This window comes from Athene cunicularia (genome assembly GCF_003259725.1).
Source record: "Athene cunicularia isolate RWA chromosome 14 unlocalized genomic scaffold, athCun1 chr14_part1, whole genome shotgun sequence".
NCBI classification, from domain to species: Eukaryota; Metazoa; Chordata; class Aves; order Strigiformes; family Strigidae; genus Athene; species Athene cunicularia.
In genome coordinates this window covers 9,493,562-9,512,472 of record NW_020799118.1, presented here as the reverse complement: position 1 = coordinate 9,512,472, position 18,911 = coordinate 9,493,562, and the positions used below count along the sequence as shown (strand labels likewise).

Below are 18,911 nucleotides of genomic sequence, written 5' to 3'. Positions count from 1 at the left end.
ATACGGATATGTGGTTGCATCTCTCTAGTGCTAATCCTTTGACACTTCAGCCATAGTAAAGAATTTGTTCCAGAATCATGTCAGCTTCCATTTCTTATTTCCTATTGCAGTTATTTTCTGTGTGCATTTTTTTCTAAATACCATAGCCTGTGCCAGAAAACAGGCTAAAAATACAATTGTTTTAGCTGGGCAAACAAATTTTTATTCCATTGTCATATGTTGGATTTCCTCAGAGAAGTGGCTTCTGTGGCAGCAACACAAGATGCAGTTCTGTTGTTTTCAGAACTTGCTTTCACCTTTGTGAAAAAAAAAAAAAAGTACTTTGTTTTCTCAGATCAGTTCTTTAGTATTACATATAAGTAGAAAGTATAATGTTTTAATGTTGTCTTTCAATGCTCGTACTATTTTTGAGCACTGAAAACAACCTAGTTCATTCTCAGGAAGCATCTGTTGTTTGAAGTTTTTAAATAAGAAAAAGCAAAGCTGTTTTGCACAGTTGAAGGCAACCAAAATTACATCTCATTGAACTGTTACGACTCGATTCAACCAAAGCAGCAGACTGGAACTAGATATTGCAAATATATGCATTATGGTGAGTGCAAGGGTGACTAAGCACAGGCATGGATACATCACGTAATTCCATTATGTAGGTTTATCCTTAAGCATGTAGCTTTGATTACTCCAGACTGAATTACATCAGCCACAGAATACTCACCTGTATATTGTCTCAGAAGATCAGCAGTCTTTGCTACCGCACTTTATATTTTACAGAGCAGGGGCACATCTGGTTTCACAAGTTTTTAGTAACTACCCCTTTTTCTTTTTGTCCTCTAACTGCAGTTAAATAAGACCATTCTATTTTAATGATAGAAATGGTGAGCAATTCATTGTGTGAAACAGTAATCTTATGAAATTACAAAATTTATCTCCAAAATGGGAAAAAATACAATGCAAAATAAAAATATTTTCTGAAGAAATATTTTCTGTCGATGACTTCGAAATTACCAGGCGAGATATTTTTGCCACTACCATAGAAACCACCCAATTTTAATTGTCTCTTACCTGTGAAGGCACTTGAACCTGTTTACTATACTATACAGGCCCAGTTCAGCCTTTCTTACCCAGCAGTGTCTTTTGTCATTTTAAAGGCAATTTTGTCTTCACAGACCATGTCTGGGTAAGTCCTTATGATGCTTCGGATGCAGCAGTTTTACTCGATCCATCTAAACCAACCCCTTCTCCAGTCAAAAGTAGTTTTTCGGCCCCAGGTTGACTGTTGCATAAGTGAATGCTGCCGTCCTCTTTTTTACTGTGGCCTGACTCAGCCGTCCCTAATGCTTCCCCTGGTCCTGACTGCTTTTACACTTTTGTCACATCGAAAACCGAAATCGGAACACAGCCCGCAGAAGGCAGGCGGTCCTGCGGCCGCCGCTCCCCCTCCAGCCTGCGTGTCCCGTGGCCCCAGCAGCGCTGCTGCAAAGCCTCTTACCTCTGGTTCCCGTTTTACATTCCCCCGCGCTGCCGGACCCACAGGCCTTGGCTAAGCGGCGTTTCCGAGGGAGGAGGCCGGCGGCAAAGCCAGGTCTTGTTTCTCTTTGAAAACATGGTGCTCGCCTCTCGGCAGCGCCCGGGCAGCGTGCGGCTCTGCGCGCCGCCTGCGCTGCACTTGTTTTTCCTCTATAAGTTACTCACAAGTTTCTGCTTGGCTTGGCAGGCGGTAGGCCCCTCCCTTTCCCTGTTTACAGCCAGTTTCAAGAAGTGAGAGGCTGTGCTCGGAGGGGAGAGGGCTGTTCGATCCAGCTCAGTTCAGTCCCTGGGTTTCAGATTTACTGCTTAAGCTACAGGGGCTGCGGGAGCACGCAGGTTTGTCACGGCGTGGTCGGCTGCGCTCGGGTTCTCCGGGGACATGGGAGAGGCTGTTCATTCCCTGCAAGTGCCATCAGCAGCTCTCGTTCATCAGCATGGGCTTTATTTTTAACCTGACACAAGAATACGTAGCTTTGAGGGTGCATTTTTATGGGCCATACAGCCTAAACAATCAGCGTTTAAAAATTACTACGAAGCACACAGGTGCTCGTGCTGCTTGCAAAGGTGAACGAGCTTGTAATACCAGCTAGGAAGGAAAGTTTGAGCATTTTACTTTGAATTTGGAGATTGTTTGGGTGCTGTGAAAAGGCTTTACGATGTGAGCCTCATTTGGCGGTGGTATTATGGATTCCATTCTGTTTCCTTTTTTTAAAAGTTGAAAAGACAGTTCTCAAGAGCATTTGCATGTCACCCGCAATTAATGGATGTGTGTACGTTCTCTGTGCCTTTACAACAGATAATTTCTTAAAAGAGTTTTTGCACAGGAGGTTGATAATTTATTACATACTGAATTTTGTACTGTGGTGGTTCTGTTGTTTATATGGAAACTGCTTACACTCATAAACTAAAGTTACTACCTTCGAAGTGTGTTTTTAGCTGATATCATCAACCAAAACCAAGAGCTGCTTTTTTTCAGAATAATATCTCTTATATTTAGAGGTTCTGAAGCTGTATTCCATAACAAATAAACAACAATGAAAAATCCCTTAATTACAAATTAAGCAGGTGTTTATGGAATAAATGCCAGAGAAACACTGAAAATGGTTACTCAGTTTGTGTTGAGTTGTTGTATCTGCAGTTTAGCTTTCTTAGGCAGGGTCTGCACTTCTTGGTTTGTATTTAACAATTCATTATGAATATTGTAAAACTCCTGAATGGCAGAAAATTCCAGCATTCCTATTTGATACACAGTCCACAGACAGAATTGTGTATGTGCTATGGATAACTCTGGGTTACAAACTATGGCATCGAGTCTTTGCTGCTTCAAAACTTTAGAAGGACTTTAACCGTCATAAATTCACTGGGGAAACAACAAAGTAGGAAAGGTATTAGTGTAGAAGCACTTTTAGATTCTGATAACTTGGCCAAAAGCCAATCTCTTTGCATGTCATACATTGAAGGTAGTTTTACCTAGATAAAAATTTACATGAAGTACTTAAGAAAAACTTATTACAACACTGTACAAAAAGTTAAGAGCACTTGGTGGCAAAGATTATTTTAGAAAAATGCATAAAATGAACTTTAATTAATGAGAAAAAATGAAGTGTTGCTTAGTTCTATTACAGTCCATTGCTGCAGTCAGGTTTTTTTCAGACGTTTTCATTCATAATGCAGCATTTAAGTTGCAGAGCAGGTTGGTTAACAGTTTCAAGCATGACCATTCCACACTCTGATTCTTTTATTTGACTTAAAGAATCCAAAACCTTTATCCAGCTGTGGCACTAGCTCTTGCTCTGCAGTTTTTTTTGTTTAGACAATAAATTATTTGTCTCTGTGTTATGTTATCGTCTATATGTGAAATAGCTCTTATCGAGATTATCTAACCTTTGAGTATGTGTTTTCACAAGCTGCAAAATCATTATAAACCACGCATAGCTAATAAAGCTGCTGCCAATGAGGTGAGTCTCTAAACAGGCCTAAGACTCTGATGTTCATCAGGTCTTCCAGACGTCCCGCAGGATCTCTTAATTCCTACAGGGACTGAAACCCAGTGGTACTGTATAGGGGAGGGCTGAGCACTGCATAGAGCTTTGCTGGATGGCACAGGTTTGCTTCAGATCAAGACTGAAAAGCTTGGCCAAAAGTGTTGCGTATGTGCTTAAACCATGACTTAGTAGACTGTCAGCTACTCATCAGGATTTAAAAGGTGCTTTTTGAAAGTGTCATGCTACTGATGAATTAATTCTTAAAACTTTAAATAATGAATGGTTGCTATTTCTGGAAAAGAGCATACCTGCAATTAATTGTACCTCAAGGGGAACACGTTCTGAACTCTCAAGCCCGAGAGAATGAAGTGTCACGCTGCTGTTACTTGTCAGCCAGGGTAACATGACATTTTTTAGGCTTACTAGCTTATATACATACCATAGGGATTAACAGAAGACTTGTTGGCTGGATATACAGAAAAGTAAAACTAGATTGCCCAGGTTAGATGTGAGGGGAAAAAATGCAGCAGTGCAGGCAAATAGGTTTCAGAATATACTTTACTTATGCAGTTGCTAAGTTGCTGTTGTTTATAACATAATGATACAGCTCAGATAAAATGCTTTTCACATTAGTAGAGAAGAAAATCCTGCTTGATACTGGAGCTGGGCTGAAAAACAGGCCCCTTCCAACCCTATCATTTATGTCTTTGTGGTGCAATCATTGACCAGTTTGGCCAGTGGTTATTTTTATAATTGATACCAGTTCCATTTTATAGTGTAGTTAATTCAGTGCAATATAATGTAAAAGAAGCCATGACTAAATCACAAGAATAAATGATATACAGTAGGATTGAATGTAACCCTCCTCTTGGATGATTAAAAAAGTACAAATAAGAAAGCAAGAGTAGGTCAGTTGGAAGAGTGGTGGTTCTTTTCTTTCTACAGTAGCATTGTTTGTCCCCGGTCCTGTGAGAGGGAACACACAGCAAGGAGTTTGCCACCCCTGGCAAGTGAACTCAAAGGAAGAGCAGATGCCCAGCCTCCTGGGCCCACCGATGTCACCCCCATCATAAGGCTCAGGTTTTGGTTTTCTAAACACATTCCCTCTGCAGGATGAACTTGCTAAAAAAAAAAAAAAAAAAAAAAAAAAAAGACCTTTAACTCATACCACCCAATTATTACCCACTCATGCTTAATTCTGCACAATTTGAGTGCTGTGAGCCCATTTCCAGTTTTAAAATTTATTGCCTTCCCTTGGTCCAGTGTTACTCCTTAAGCACTCCTGCCCAGACATAAACACTTACATACATTTCCCCCTGCTTTTTTTAAAAAACCCTTGTTTTTCACATCTGCCTGACTCTTATTTTCCTCTTTATCTCTCTCTGATGACCCCATTACAGTTAATGCTGCACCTCCCATCACCATTTGCTTATATGACACATACATGGTATCATATCAGATTTATCACAGGGTTTCTAAGTATGATACTCTTTCACTTCTTACTTCTCTATTACTTTCCCATGGGACATCTGAGAATGTTCTTAGGCATGCTGAGTTAACAGTAAAAACTGAATTCTCAAGAACTATAGGGTGTATTTCTGTCACATGTGGAATGAGTAGAGATATGTTTTGAAATTAGTCTTTGTATTTTGCTTTGGTCATCCTTTGAGTTTACTCACTCTGCTTCTCCAGAAATTTCTGAGTATGTGTTGTCTTCAGAGCTTAGCTCCTCCCTGTGGGCCCCTCTCTCACTTGCTAGGTGACCACAGATGTTGGCAACTGCTGCCATTGTCACTTGTTTATTCTTTCATTCTGTAAGCACCATCTTTGTGACAAATTATCTGCATAGCAGCTACTTGGTCATTCAGGTCCCACTTGTGCAATGATAATTTTTTTTTTTTTAATGCTGTTTATTTCTTTGTAATAGAGCCTCTGCAGGAGTTAGGTTGACAGTAGCTGTGCCCTCCTCAGGAACAGCTGCACTGGGGGCTCTGCAGGGGTTAACACTGTAAACTCCACCGTGTTTTGTCAACTTCTCTCAGTGTCCCAGTATCAGATGAGTGTGACTAGTCTCCTGCTCCACCTCTTCCTGACTTAGCTTTATCACTGAATTCCAAAAGAGCCTCTATATGGAAAACCTGACATACCTTCTTCATTTTTAACATTTATGTGCTGCGAGGAAGGATTCACCATAGCGTGAACAGTGAAGCTTTTAATACATCATAGATGTGTTGTGGGTTAAGATTTCATTACTGCAAAAAGTGAAATATTTTTGTGCAGTTTTGAAGATAGGGTATTCCATCAAATAGAATGAATTTATGCAGCGGTTACCTGTATTTGTTTACAAGCCATAGCTGCCTGGGTTTCTGAAATGAGATACAGTTTTGAGATGCCTAAATATCCAATAGGTAATACATTTCTTTAAAAACTGAGTTATATGCAAAACAAAAACCCTGTAATTTTCCTAGTACTCATACTCACTTCCAGTTATTTACGGTGTATTAAGTAACAGGAATAATTAAAGTGAATATAGTATCAGACAATAGGCTTCATAAGATGCTTTGAGTTCTGAATTTTATAAAGTTGACTAACTAGAATTGAAGAAATGACAGCTTTTAAGCATCAGCAGAGTAGACAGCTCCATTCAGTGTGTTGAATACAACAACCAGTTAGCACTACTGCGGTTCCTGGTCCAGGTTTTCAGAGCACTTGGAAGCTGATTTTGATGTAGCTATTCTACTTTAAAACTAAGTGACAACAAACTTAAATAAAATCAGTATCAAGATGATTGAAAATTGCTATATATGTTCAGTTTTTTTAACCGATTCAGTGAAAAAAAAAATTAAATTTTAACCCGTGGCAGAATTTCCACTGTACTTAAAACTGGTGAGCCACGGAAACCAAAAGACTTAATTAAAACATACAATTTCAGTTTCTTGGAGGGCACACAAGCCCATTAACTGTAGCAAATATTTTCATTCAATTTAAAACTGAATGTAAGTGGCAGTTTCTTTTCATATAAAATACTTCAACTCAGTGGATCTAGAAAGGATTACATGCACCCTCAGAAAGTATTCTTACTATCGTGGTGTTGATGTTCAGAGTAGCTGGGACTTAGTAGATTTACATAGTAGATGCACTTTGTCCCACTGTTTTTAATGAAAGTATTTAGTTCATTTTTCCTGACTTAAGGAATTGAATACACTAGCTGGGTGATTTCATTAAAGGATCATTATTATATGATAATCATCAGTGTTTAACTATAGGGGTTCTTCCCCCCAGTTATCTACAGACACTTAAATTGTATAACAACAAATCAGTTAAGATTGATTTTGGGGAAAAAATGTTTATGAAACTTTTACGTTGTTTTCTGGTTTGGGTTTTTGGGTTTTTTTTTTTGTAAAGTTTATCAGATCATGGAAAAGAATTTAAAATTTTCTGCTGTGACCTTTTTAATATTTGAGAAAACATAAAATTACAAGAGTTTTATGGTAAATGTCTTTGTTTAGCTAATTTATTAGATGAGATCATTTGCACCTCTTACAAGATAGCAAGCAGCCAGTTCTCTGCATTTCCAGCATTTTGGAGTTGCTCAGGTTCCAGGTAAGGAATATATATATATGAACTGAACATCGCACTTCTGGTCCATGTAAAGCAGCATTACTCCAGTAAAGAAGACAGATTCTTGCTAATCAAAATTAATGCAAATTATCCCTATTCTAGATATAGCAGACTAAATTTATCCCAGTGACAGCATCAAAGGTGCACCGACTCTGCTGGAATTACTCTGTAAATGAGTTGGCCCAGTGTCTTGGCAGGATGGAAACAGCAGCTCTTATCTTAACCCACTGTTTGTTAGCTTCACCCATGCGTAGGACTTGTGACAGGGAACACTGCTGAAATTTGGCAGCATGAAAACATTCCCCACAGATATTTTGCTGCCAGTTGCAAAGACTGACAGGAGGCACAGATGGTAGTTTTCCTGGAAACTACAATATAATGCCATTTCCTATTAGAAACATCAGTGAAAACTGACCCAGTGACTTGTCAACAAGACATCAGGCTGACCATGTAGGAAACTCTGGTGAAACAGATTTAGACTACAGGGACCAGATTTCCAGTAAATGCAAAACTACTGACGTAGTTCTTTCTCAGATAACATTTGTCAGTGTGAGTGTAAAACTGGTTTGAGTTTAGTTTGAAGGGGAAAATTGGCCCTCAGCAGAGTTGCACTGAGGCTGAAATTACTTCAAAATTTATCACATCCTTTGGGGATGAACAGATCTCTTCCTGATAATTGTCAGCAAGTCTGAGATGTCTTGTTCTTGACATTCCTCTGGCTTTTAATTTCTATTGCTTGTTGAAGGAAATCAAATTTTCTATCTGCCTCTTGGATGAACTTGCATATTTACTGATTGCAGCTTATTCCATTTATAATGTCTGAATAAAATATTTTAATTTTACATTCTCAGAGGGCTGATACAGTATTAATGCTTATCTAAAGGTGACTATTACTAGACTGTAAGATTTGGAGTAGGAATTTTCATTTACCAGGGGCTTGAAATTAATTGAGACATCTTACTGACATGAATGGGTTCTGATTTGTCCATCTACTGCTTGTCATGTGCCACTTCCCACGCCACTTTTTACCCCTTATTCATCAAAAATTTCTACAATAATCTTGATTTCCCATAAGACTTCCCATTGCACCCATATATATGGAATGACCCTTCCATTCAACTAGAAAAAGCCAGTAATAATCTTTGTCTTCTAGGATGCTGGAAAAGGGCTTGACAGATTTAGGTATTTGATGATTTGATTTGAGTCCTTGGTCATACTTCACAGGTGTGTGGGTAGGGATGCTTCCTTGGATATTCTTAACAGGTGTCATTTTTTACAGCCCAGTTGAGGCTGGGCAAATTTTTCCAAGGGCAAAAAACCCCAAAGTAATTTTGGGGGAAGAAATGTGCAAAGGAGTGTGGGACCTCTGTAAACCAGGACTCTCTAAGCCTAAATTCTCCCATTACAAAACATCTGTGAAGTTACACCTTGAGTATACTACCTATAGCCACCTATTATCCACATTCTGTCCAATCCATGGTAATTTGGGAAGCCACGGTTAGGATCTGTACAAATTCCTAGGGTTACAGACAAATAAATGACATTGAAATAAATACTAGTGCTTACTAATGGTAGTGTATCGATTTACATGCCTTAGAACAATGATTTTTTTTTACTTTGAAAAGATTTTTTTAAAATATTTTTTAGTGTCCTCAGTAGGTACATACATTTTTAATAATCTTGAACATCACAAGAAGAAAGCACGACTTCTGTAGCAGATTTTGTAACTGCAGAAGCTGTACTGAGCCTTGATATACAAAATTGTATTGAGTTTGCATGGCAAGGTTTAGGTAGTGGGGGGGCTAAAAACCTGTGCAACTGCAGCCGGGGAGAGGAGTGAGGGTAAGTGAGAGAAACAAGTGCAGAGCCCAGGTCAGTGAGGCAGGAGGGGCAGGAGGTGCTCCAGGCCCGGAGCAGAGGTTCCCCCAGCCCGAGGTGCAGCCCCTGGGGAGGCAGCTGTGCCCGGCGCCCAGGGAGGGGAACGGTGGGGCAGATCCCACCTGCAGCCCGGGGGGGACCCCACGCCGGAGCTCGGGGTGCCCGAAGGAGGACAGAACTCTGAGGGCAGCCTGTGCTGGAGGATTCTGTTCCTGAGGGACTGCACCCCATGGGGGACCCACGCTGGGGCAGAGGAGGAGTGTGAGGAGTCCTCCTGCTGGGGAGGAAGGAGCGGCAGAGACAAGGGGTGATGAACTGACCACAACCCCCATTCCCTGTGCCTGTGTCACCTGTGTGTGGGGAGGAGGGAGAGAAATTGAGAGTGAGGTTAAGCCTGGGAAAAAGGGAGGGTTGAGGAGGGGAAGGTGTTTTAAGATTTTGTTTTTCTTTCTCATTACCCTGCTCTGATTTGATCGGTAATAAATGAAACTAATTTCCCCAAGTTGGGTCTGTTTTGCCTGTGACAGCAATTGCTGAGTGATCTCTCCCTGTCCTTATCTCGACCCATAAGTGGTTTTGTTCTATTTTCACTCTCCTGTCCAACTGAGGAGGGTGATAGAGCAGCTTTAGTGGGCACCTGGCATCCTGCCACAGTCAACCCACCACAAAAATAAATTTATAGTCTGCTTCCTCCTGTGCTAATAGGTGGAAGCCTGAGGAGTAATTAGTTTGTCACAGAGCCAGTTTCTTAGTAATGATTGATAAATGGTTGTTTTTACATAGCCCACACAGACACAGGGTGCATACCAACACTAAACCACAGTCTGTAGGGAGGTCACTGGAGCCTGCTAGCCTATCATCACTTCAGTGAGCCTTACATGTTCTAGCTGTTGTGGAAGATACGCAGAATATTCTGATAAATTCTTATCTGATGCTCAGATCCTGCAACACAGAAGTTCAAATGAATCATTCTGATGTGCAGACCACAAACATAGATGTTCACACGAATCACTTTGTCCAGACATTTGATGAACTTTTTTCATCATTTCAGAATTAGTCCAACTTCTACTGAAACCCACAGGATACTGCTTTGATTTAAATGATGGGGCCAATAAAATATGTGAAGGATGTGACGCTGGCATGAGAAATAGGGTGCTGCCTTTTTATGCTGCTTTAGCATTTATGTAAAAAGGACATGAAGTTCAGCTGACAGAGCCCTGAAGGAAGGTAGGTCTTCTGCTAAGTACGGTAGAAAACAGATTGCAAATACGGTGATTAATGGAGTCTAGAAAGGACAGCATTCTGCTTATTCAAAGCTTCAGCTGAAAGCAGTTAGGAAATTTTTGGTGCTTTGAAGTTTGCCTTTGGCTTACCTTCTTTTATAATATAAATGAAAATGCAGCTTAATTGTGATTAATTAGTTAATTAATTACTGCTATGTCTTTTAGCTGCTTTGCAGTAATATTTCACAGTATGGTTTGCTGTTTTATTATTATGCTATGAATAGAAGATTCCTAAGTATCTCACTTTCATTGAGAACTTTTTTCTGTATTAAAGACTAATTAACTTTTGATCAATTCCTCTGCTATACTTATGCTATACTGTTATATTCTATATTTAATATACAGAAAAATTGAGATCTCATATATTCAGAGTGATTAATAAAAAACTTAAAAGCACATACTAAGTACACAAAGAAACAGTAAATAAGAAATTTAGCATAATATGCAAGAGCATGAAAATTGATATGCATAAGAAGAAGCCTACTGTAACTTTCTTTTAGACAACAACATAAAAGTAGGACCATTACAAATTTAAACAATAATGTTTTTACTAAAGAGCTGTCATCTAAAAACTGAACATTGGTTTCTAACGATGGCACTGTTCGTTTTCACTGATCCAAGGTTTATAAGCATTAATATAAATTGTTTCTAGGCTCTTAAAAAACAAAAGCAATCTAAAAGGTGAACTTCTTAAAATCTCACCTGGTAGGTACTGCTTTGTTGTTCCTTGATGGCTGGCAGAAACATTTTGCCCATCAAGTCAGACCCTTTTCAAAGTGAGCTCAGCAGAAACTCCAATATCTCATTTCTCTAGTGGGAGTAAACAGTGGGAGAGCTTAGAAAAAGACCGCTGACGCTGCTGCTCTGCCCTCGGTAGTGGCACCGAGCTTTGTGTATACATGTGACTTCCCCTGCACATACATACACATAATCCTTTAAGCTTCAGCTGCACGCTCTTATTGGCGCAGAGGGCTGTTGCAAAAACAGGGGGCCTGATCCTGCCATAAGGGCTCTTCTGCATACCATGTTCATAATTGTGAAAGGGGTTTTAGGGGTCTTTTTTTTGAAAAGGACAAGCTGAAAGGACCTTACTGTGGTTTGAGAACAGTTCAACCTTTGGTGTAGTTACGTAATGGGAGACAAATAGCGGCTGCATCAAACCAGGAGAGCTTTTTTGTTAGGAGAAAATAATTTCTACTATAGGAGTCGTTACTCTGCAACGCTCTGTGTGTTAACAGAGTAATAAACCTGGAGCAAAATAAGCCAAACTGGCAAAAATGTTATTAAAATTTTTCTTTAGAGCTACTCATCCCAGCTGTGTTTGTCGGGAGTCATATCCCTTCCCGCCTTTGAAAAACAATGCTACTCAGCAAAAGCCAGTAACATCCACTTGGCCGCTGGAGAGTTTACACAGTAACCAACGTAAGACCTGAACAAGAGCCAATGTATGCTTTAAAAAATACTTTACTGTAAACCTCTGAAGTATTTTAAGCATTTAAAAAGAACATTTAAATTTTAAAAAAAAAGGTAATGAAAATACTATGGCTATATCATCTTACTTTAATGAGATGGTAGGCAAATGTAAATTCCTTCAATTTGAATAGAAAGCATGTAATGTCATGATTTTGTCTACTTAGCTTGAATACAAATAGTCCTTAAATAATTTGCCTTTTTAAACTGTAATGAAGAATTAATTTATGTGTTTTCCTTCCTCCCCAAAGCAGTAAAGTGTGATAAATGCTTTTACTTATCTACCAAAAAGGAGTTGACCCCTAAAATGAATGAAGAATTTGTCATTTGTGTTAGGCATGTATGTAGCACGTGTATTTTCTTATACCATTATATTTCTTATACCATTAATTGCTCATTTTTATTCTTTAACTACCTTACAAGATGATACTTCATAATAGGACTCTAGGACAGACTCTAAGCTTAATACCTGAGAACTTTTTTGATTGTTGGTATTTACAATCTTAAGTATTTGCCTAATTCAGTTACTTTTTTTGTTCCATTTGGCTAAGATTTTATTGTTTATATTAAAGTAAAATCCCAAGTCTCTATTTACAGTCTTTATCACACAGCGGCTCTGTTTATAGGTCCCATGTTAATATTTTCCATTAAATGCTCCATTGTTAGAGATTGGTCAAATTGTTAAATAAACAAGCACTTCTTTAATCTCAGAAGTAATACTTCTGTGAGGAGACAATGTGAGGCAGCCAGGATTATGCCTTTTCCTTTTATGGTTTGTAATATTTCATGCTTATCACTTGTCTGGTTAAGCTGTTATATATGGTTTGTATTTTGAAACACAGAGCAAAACCCTCAAAATGTGTTGATTTACATTTGATAAAATGCCGGTGACAGCTGGGCATAGAGTTTAAGGTGAAATGTGCTTTCCTTTTGAAATTCAGACCTCATAAACTTTAGCATATAGGCTTTTTGCAGGAGAAAAATGCAGAGATTGGGAGATGGAATAGTACTCCTTTGGTCTCCAGGGAGAGCAGAAGGTAATAATGTGGCTCCTTCGAGTCTGCTGCTCTCTTGGTTTTATAGAGGCAACTGCTTGCTCTTACAAGCCCCGCCAGTCCATCACTTCTCTGTCTGCAGTGCCCACAACCTTATAGGTTTTACATTGTCCCGGTCGGATTTGTCTAGCACATTCCCTGAGGCTTGTTTGAATGTAAAGATATAAAATTCCCTACACAATTACACTGTGTAACTAGCACTTGTCACCGACAGTCTGGAGTAACTTGGGGTAGTTGTGGGGCAGAGGAGACCATTGTGCTTTGACCAAAAAGGTCCAAATTTTAACAATATCTGTACATGTAGAACTTGCCCAGGTATTTCTTCTGGCTGACCCATAAAGCTTTGTGCTGAGACTCGGTCCTGGCCAGACAGCTGCAAGGCGACTGAGTGAAATGGTGAACAAGGATGTTTGAGGTTTACTTTAGTAACTTTTTCTTTAACTCTGCCGTATTGCAAAGTAAGCAAGTGCCAGCCTCAGTGAAGATGGAGCCTCTTCTCTGACCTGCCAGGAAAATTACCCCATACTTAAAACACCTTTAAACACAAGCCAGATATATTTTCTCTGCATGTGGTAGTAGTTCAACTGGATAGGAGTCCAGTATGAGCATGAAACACACACATAACCTAATGCACTTTACTGCCACTAAGCAGCAGGGATCACAGTAGCCTTGGGGGTCTCCTCACATGCTTTATTTTTAGAAGCTGTATACTGTTGCTATTGGTTTGATTAATATACTAAATTAAATATAGCACTTCTCTGTCCATCCTCCTTCAAATACAGTCTCATTGCTGATGGTTCTGTGAAGTTAATGCACAGTCCTAAAGTTCATAATTACAAGTAACTTTGTTAATGTGAAAGTTGTATTTGAGCAGTGCAGATTTTTTTGTTTACAGAATAATTTGTAGTGGTTCAGATGATGAAGTCACCATGTGTTTGAGGTGCTGATGTTTCCTGACGCACTGCTGCATCTGATACGAATGGACAGACAACTCTGATAATATTCCTTACTTACAGGAGCTCAATAAGACAAAACCCAAGGAGTTCTGTTCAATTTTGTTCAGCAATAGAATGACCTTCAAAGTTCATCTTCTGGAAGTGCTCTGTGCAGTAACTTAGGTAGAGTGATTCAGATGGATTAAACAAATCACAGGGTTAAATTGAAGGTAATTATTTAGGACTGTGGTTGCCAGAATATTATTTTTATGAGCTGAAGTGGTTTTGTTGAAGCATCACTATGGCATTAGTGAATTAGCAGGTGTATATTTGGCCCCTTCATACCCATATGTAAATTGTCTATAAAAAATAGTTATTCATATAAAAGAATTATCAGAAATATTCCTCGCTGTACTTTTATCTTAAGCTGAAATGATGGTACCTTCAGAGGAGTACAAACAGTTGTTCGTACATGATAAAAGAGACTGTGGTGTGGGCAAAGATCTCCTTGTTCATTGCACAGAATGCAGCTAGTCCCCACCGATATGTCTTCTAATTTTTCAGTGCTGTTGTTTTAAGCATAGAAGTAAGATGTAATATTAATAGGATTAATTCAGGACTGTTTATTTGTGTTTTATCTTAGTGTGAGTATTCAGCAAGTTCATATTTGGTCATAACATGTCTGAAAATGCTTTGGTAATTAAAAAAAAATTGGAATGTGCAAATCAGCTGAAGTAAGCAAAACTTATTTGCAAATTTTAGATTAGTTGCTTTAGAACTGCCTTTTATATGAGCACAACTTTTAGTCCCTTTCATTTTTTAATCTGCCACAATATTTCAGGTTGGTAGAACTTTGATGGAAAACTTTAAGAAGGTGACCACAGTTGTACCAGTGCTGCAACCCCATTAATCATACATTCATTCTTCAGAACCAGCGTCTCTGGTTTGAGACATTCAACCAGCTTTCCCTAAGGGCCGTTTGCAAACAAGCTCTGGTGGAACTTGCTGCGGTAGCTGGATGCATGGCGGTCCGGATGGGATGGCACAGCCTCCCTTCTGGTGAGGGTTACGGGCCTCAGGAGAGGGACGTGTGTGTCTGCACTCTCACAGCTTGATTTTCAAAATGGACCACAAAGGTGCGCCAGGGGCCTTGCAGTGAACTCAAGCTGCTGAGACAGGTGCATGAATGTTATTTTCCTTGGGCCAGCTCCATCGTTACAGGAGTGGGAACCTCCAGCGGAGGGTCAGTGGCAAACAGGCTGGGAGAGGAGCGATAACATCTGGATCCACTGCGGCTCCTTCCTCTGCTGACATGACTCAGGATCCTCATGTGGTTTTAGTGAAAATCCCTCAGACCTGCTAACCCAGCTAATTCAGAGAAGCTTTCCAAAAGTATTCAGAGCTTGTGATTCACTTCAATAGCATGTCTTTTATTTATTTATTTTGAAAAGACCATGAATCTGTTTAAGAAACATGTTTCTATGCTGAAAACATAGACCAAAACCTGATACTTGCATACAAATGGGAGTGATAATAAAGGGGGAGGCAGGAGTATTTGTGTCTTTTCTAGTCAGTAGGCTTTTTAACTTGGGCTCCTTTATATTTGACCTCTAATTTGAATGGCCAGACTGCTGAAATTCACCATTAGGTCCTTGCTTGTGTGGATGTATTAGAGATGTATTCTGGTGTGTCTGTGTGCATCTTTTGTCTCTGCATACTCTGGATAATTTTATTAGCTATTCTTTGAAAATGTCATTAGACATTAAATCAGTTTATTTAGCTATTGTGGGCTAATCCAAACATACAGAATATAATACACTGCTCCTGGCCTTTTCCTGTTACCAGGCTCTCAGCAGCTCTTTCCTTTGCAGACCTCAGGTGGCAGAGATGAAGGACTTTAACCCTCTGGGTGTATTTTGTGAAGACTACAGGACAGGCTGAAGGCACTACCACTCACTTCCCAGAACAGGAGAAACAAGAGAGGAGATGTATAAGAAGGAAAAACGGCCAGGGCCTTACTGTCTTCCTTAATAAATACTTGGGTGCAGGCTCCTCACCCTTGAACCGTTTAAAAAAAATATGTAAAGCAGCAAGTTTGCATGCTCAAGACTGTGGCTGGCTAGCAGGATTCATAGCCAGCTGACCATGAAGCAGTCCTAGCTTCTAAAATCTTCTTGACTGAGCATTACTTCCTGAAACTTTCCAGATTTTGGTGAAAATTCTTGCACAAAAATCTTTGAAGATGAGGTTGCATGGTTGGAGATCTGTTTCTTTTAAAGGATATGGAGAATGGAAATGGAGTTCAAGCATCAATTCCTCTGTCTATTTTTTGATCTATGTTCATTTGAAAATAAAATTTATTAATACATCTCTATCCCAATAGGTATTTTGATAGCATAAATCTATTGTATTTGTTGTTAATAGAATATTTTAGAAGGAAGAAAAAAACAAGAGGAAGAATGCAACAAAAATGTTGACCTCAATGAATAAGAATTGTACTGTTTGTACTATGAGAAAATGAGATAATTATGACTATAAAATTCTGTGCTCAAAGAATGAAAATAAACAACTGACATGCTATGTGGAAATGGGAGAGCGCCATTACATTAGGATGGATTGACTGAACTCTTTCCTCCATAATAATTCTTAATAAGTGGGGATATTTTTTTAGTTAAGGACTAAAACTGTGCTGGAGAGTGTTCCTGGAGTTTGGCAGCAGTGCAAGAGGATGGTTTACAAACATTCCACACCAGTAAAATATTTGGAAACCAGTATGTGGTGTTTGGCCACTATTATAAGCAGTATTAGATGCATTTTTTGTTGCATTACGGCCATTTGGCAGGTAAGTGGTCCATCTGACTGTTAACAAATGAAGATTTCCTAGCCAGTCTACTTTTCAATAATTCCATATAAAATTTGATTTTAGGCTTACTCTTCTTTTGGGGAAAAACAAGTGATTAAAAAAAGTATGTCAGACAAAGGGTTAAACAATCAGTTAAATACAGCATAGTAACACTGCAAAGTAATTAGAGCCATTGTAGGGTTTGACTCTCTGTTTCTAGATTTTAGAATGAAGTTTCCCTTTGAGTGATAGCTAAATGGTTTTCTTAGATTGTTTGTGCATTACAGGATCTGTATCAGATCTGTCTATAAGGTGCAGCATTTTCTCCAGAGTGTCTGAAATCCTACTACAAAGAGCACTTGCGTCTTGGAGTCTTGACACCAAGTAGAAATAAAAGACTCGAATAATAACACCACTAACTTGCTTTAATTAATTGTATGTTTCAGTACATAAGCTTGAAGGGTGGAAAGTTTTGCTTTAAAGACTACCTACAAACCTGGGGAATGAGCAGCCACTTAGGGTGCCACTTCAAAGAAAAACGCCCAAAAGAGCAACAGAAGGGAAGCTGCTTTTGAATTCTCTCAGTTCCTCCTGGCAGCCCAGACCTTGCAAAGGAAAACAACCTAGAAATGGTTATTTTCTTTGGTGTTAGTTACATAACCAGCTCCCAGCAAATAAAGCTGGAGTTGGAGCAGCCATACAAAGATCCCTTTAATAACCTGTGCCTACCATAGCTGCTAAAAGAATCTTACCTGATTTTAATAGTTCTTCCTTCCTGGCTAAGGGAGACTCCTCACGGTCTCCAGACAAGAAACTGATAAAATTCAGGAGCCAGTTGTAAGCTCTCTGTTACACTGGTGCATATTTTGAGATTCAAGCCTTTGTGGTTACTCCAGATTTATACTTTATTGCTGAAGCAGTCAAACATATCTTGGTTTCTACCACTTTTTACTTTTCAGATTTCTCTGTATGCAATATTGCTATAATTAATACTAAAGAATTAGAAAAAATGTAGCTGAAAAGGGAAACTGATTTTTACAAGAGTGCTTGGTCTTTCCTTTAGGATCAGCTGAAACTTCAAGAATTGTGCTTTTATGCTAATCATCCTATGCTATTTTTAAACTTTGCCTTTGCAGTCATGCTGTAGCTTCCATTAACCAGTATCTGAGATGCAGGCTGGTGCTTTGTTTTTGTAGATGACAGCTCCAGCTGGTCAGCATCCTTTGTTTTAGCAGTTGTGCTCTTTGCTTCCCTATCTGTGTTAGCCATCCTCCCAGCTACCCGCTACACACCATGCTTTGACCTAGTCAGCTGGCAGATTGCTGTTTCTGTCTCCCTCGTTATTTTCTTCCCACAACTCTACTAATGGCCTCTCTTGGCTTTGGGACTTCAGTTTGTGATTTACTAGCTATGAAATTCTAGAACTACATCTGTGCTCTTTCATTGTCTTCAGGTGTCAGCTGTAACACCACTGCAGAGATGTTAAAGCATAGTGCCATCATTTAAAGGATGATTAGGAGACCAGCTTGAGGGTAGCTATTACTGATGATATAATAGGTAAAAAAGATCAAGAGAATTTATGTGTTTGCCGTTCTAACTATTGTTTTACACTTTATGTGAAATTAGATCTGGAAAGGAGGGACTTGTAATAAGTATGAAATGCTAAAATGTCACCTGTGCCCAACTTCTACAAACTTTATTATCATTTCCTCTGTAAGAATTAAAAGTCAGTTCATGTAGGCCAGAGCAGCAAATACTGTCAGACAATGTATAATGGAAATTTGTAAGAGCCAATATTTAACATCTTGAAATGAGAAGCATCCAGGATAAGTTTTGAAATCACTTCACTTGAATTCTGTATATATATTGCAACAAAATACAAAGGTAAATATGAAGGTATTTTCATCAGATGGCTTTAAATTAATCTTTGGATTTCCTTTAAAAAAAAGGAAATAGAGGACATTTCAGTAATGGAGAAGCAGGGTTCTCTTTATATTGCTGTCACTCTGAGGTATGACACTGGGAGAAAAATTACTCTGAAATTATTCCACCTCTGTGTTTAAAGCTCTGGTCATTTGAGTTCAGAATGCTTTTAAATTATCTGGTTTAGGCCTTGATACTGCAAATTAACTTTGGATAGTTAGATGCATATATAGAGGCAGAACAAAACCCCACTGAAATTAATAGGTCTTGTGTGGCCTGGGGTTCTGTCTCATAAAGCCATTTGCTGTGCTTTTGTTTATTTTTGAAGTGTTTTAGAATGCTTTTTCCAACTAAATATATGATGTTCCATATATGACAGATGAGTAGTACCA

The 18,911-nt window shown here is 39.0% G+C and overlaps 1 protein-coding gene and 1 long non-coding RNA gene across 5 annotated transcripts in view; one reads left to right on the top strand and one right to left on the bottom strand.

Annotated features, from left to right (window-relative positions):
* Nucleotides 1-18,911, bottom strand: part of GPR146 (G protein-coupled receptor 146) — a 51,849-nt gene that overhangs the window by 3,133 nt on the left and 29,805 nt on the right. The window contains exon 1 of one of the 4 annotated variants that reach the window (XM_026858679.1): nt 10,997-11,596. The exons of 1 other annotated variant lie outside the window; for it this stretch is intronic. The gene's annotated coding sequence lies outside the window, so the exon portion shown is untranslated. 2 more of the 4 variants (XM_026858680.1, XM_026858681.1) reach the window with 2 other exon arrangements.
* The window catches only part of LOC113485509, an 85,306-nt gene that overhangs the window by 48,848 nt on the left and 17,547 nt on the right, over nt 1-18,911 (top strand). The window lies entirely within an intron of this gene.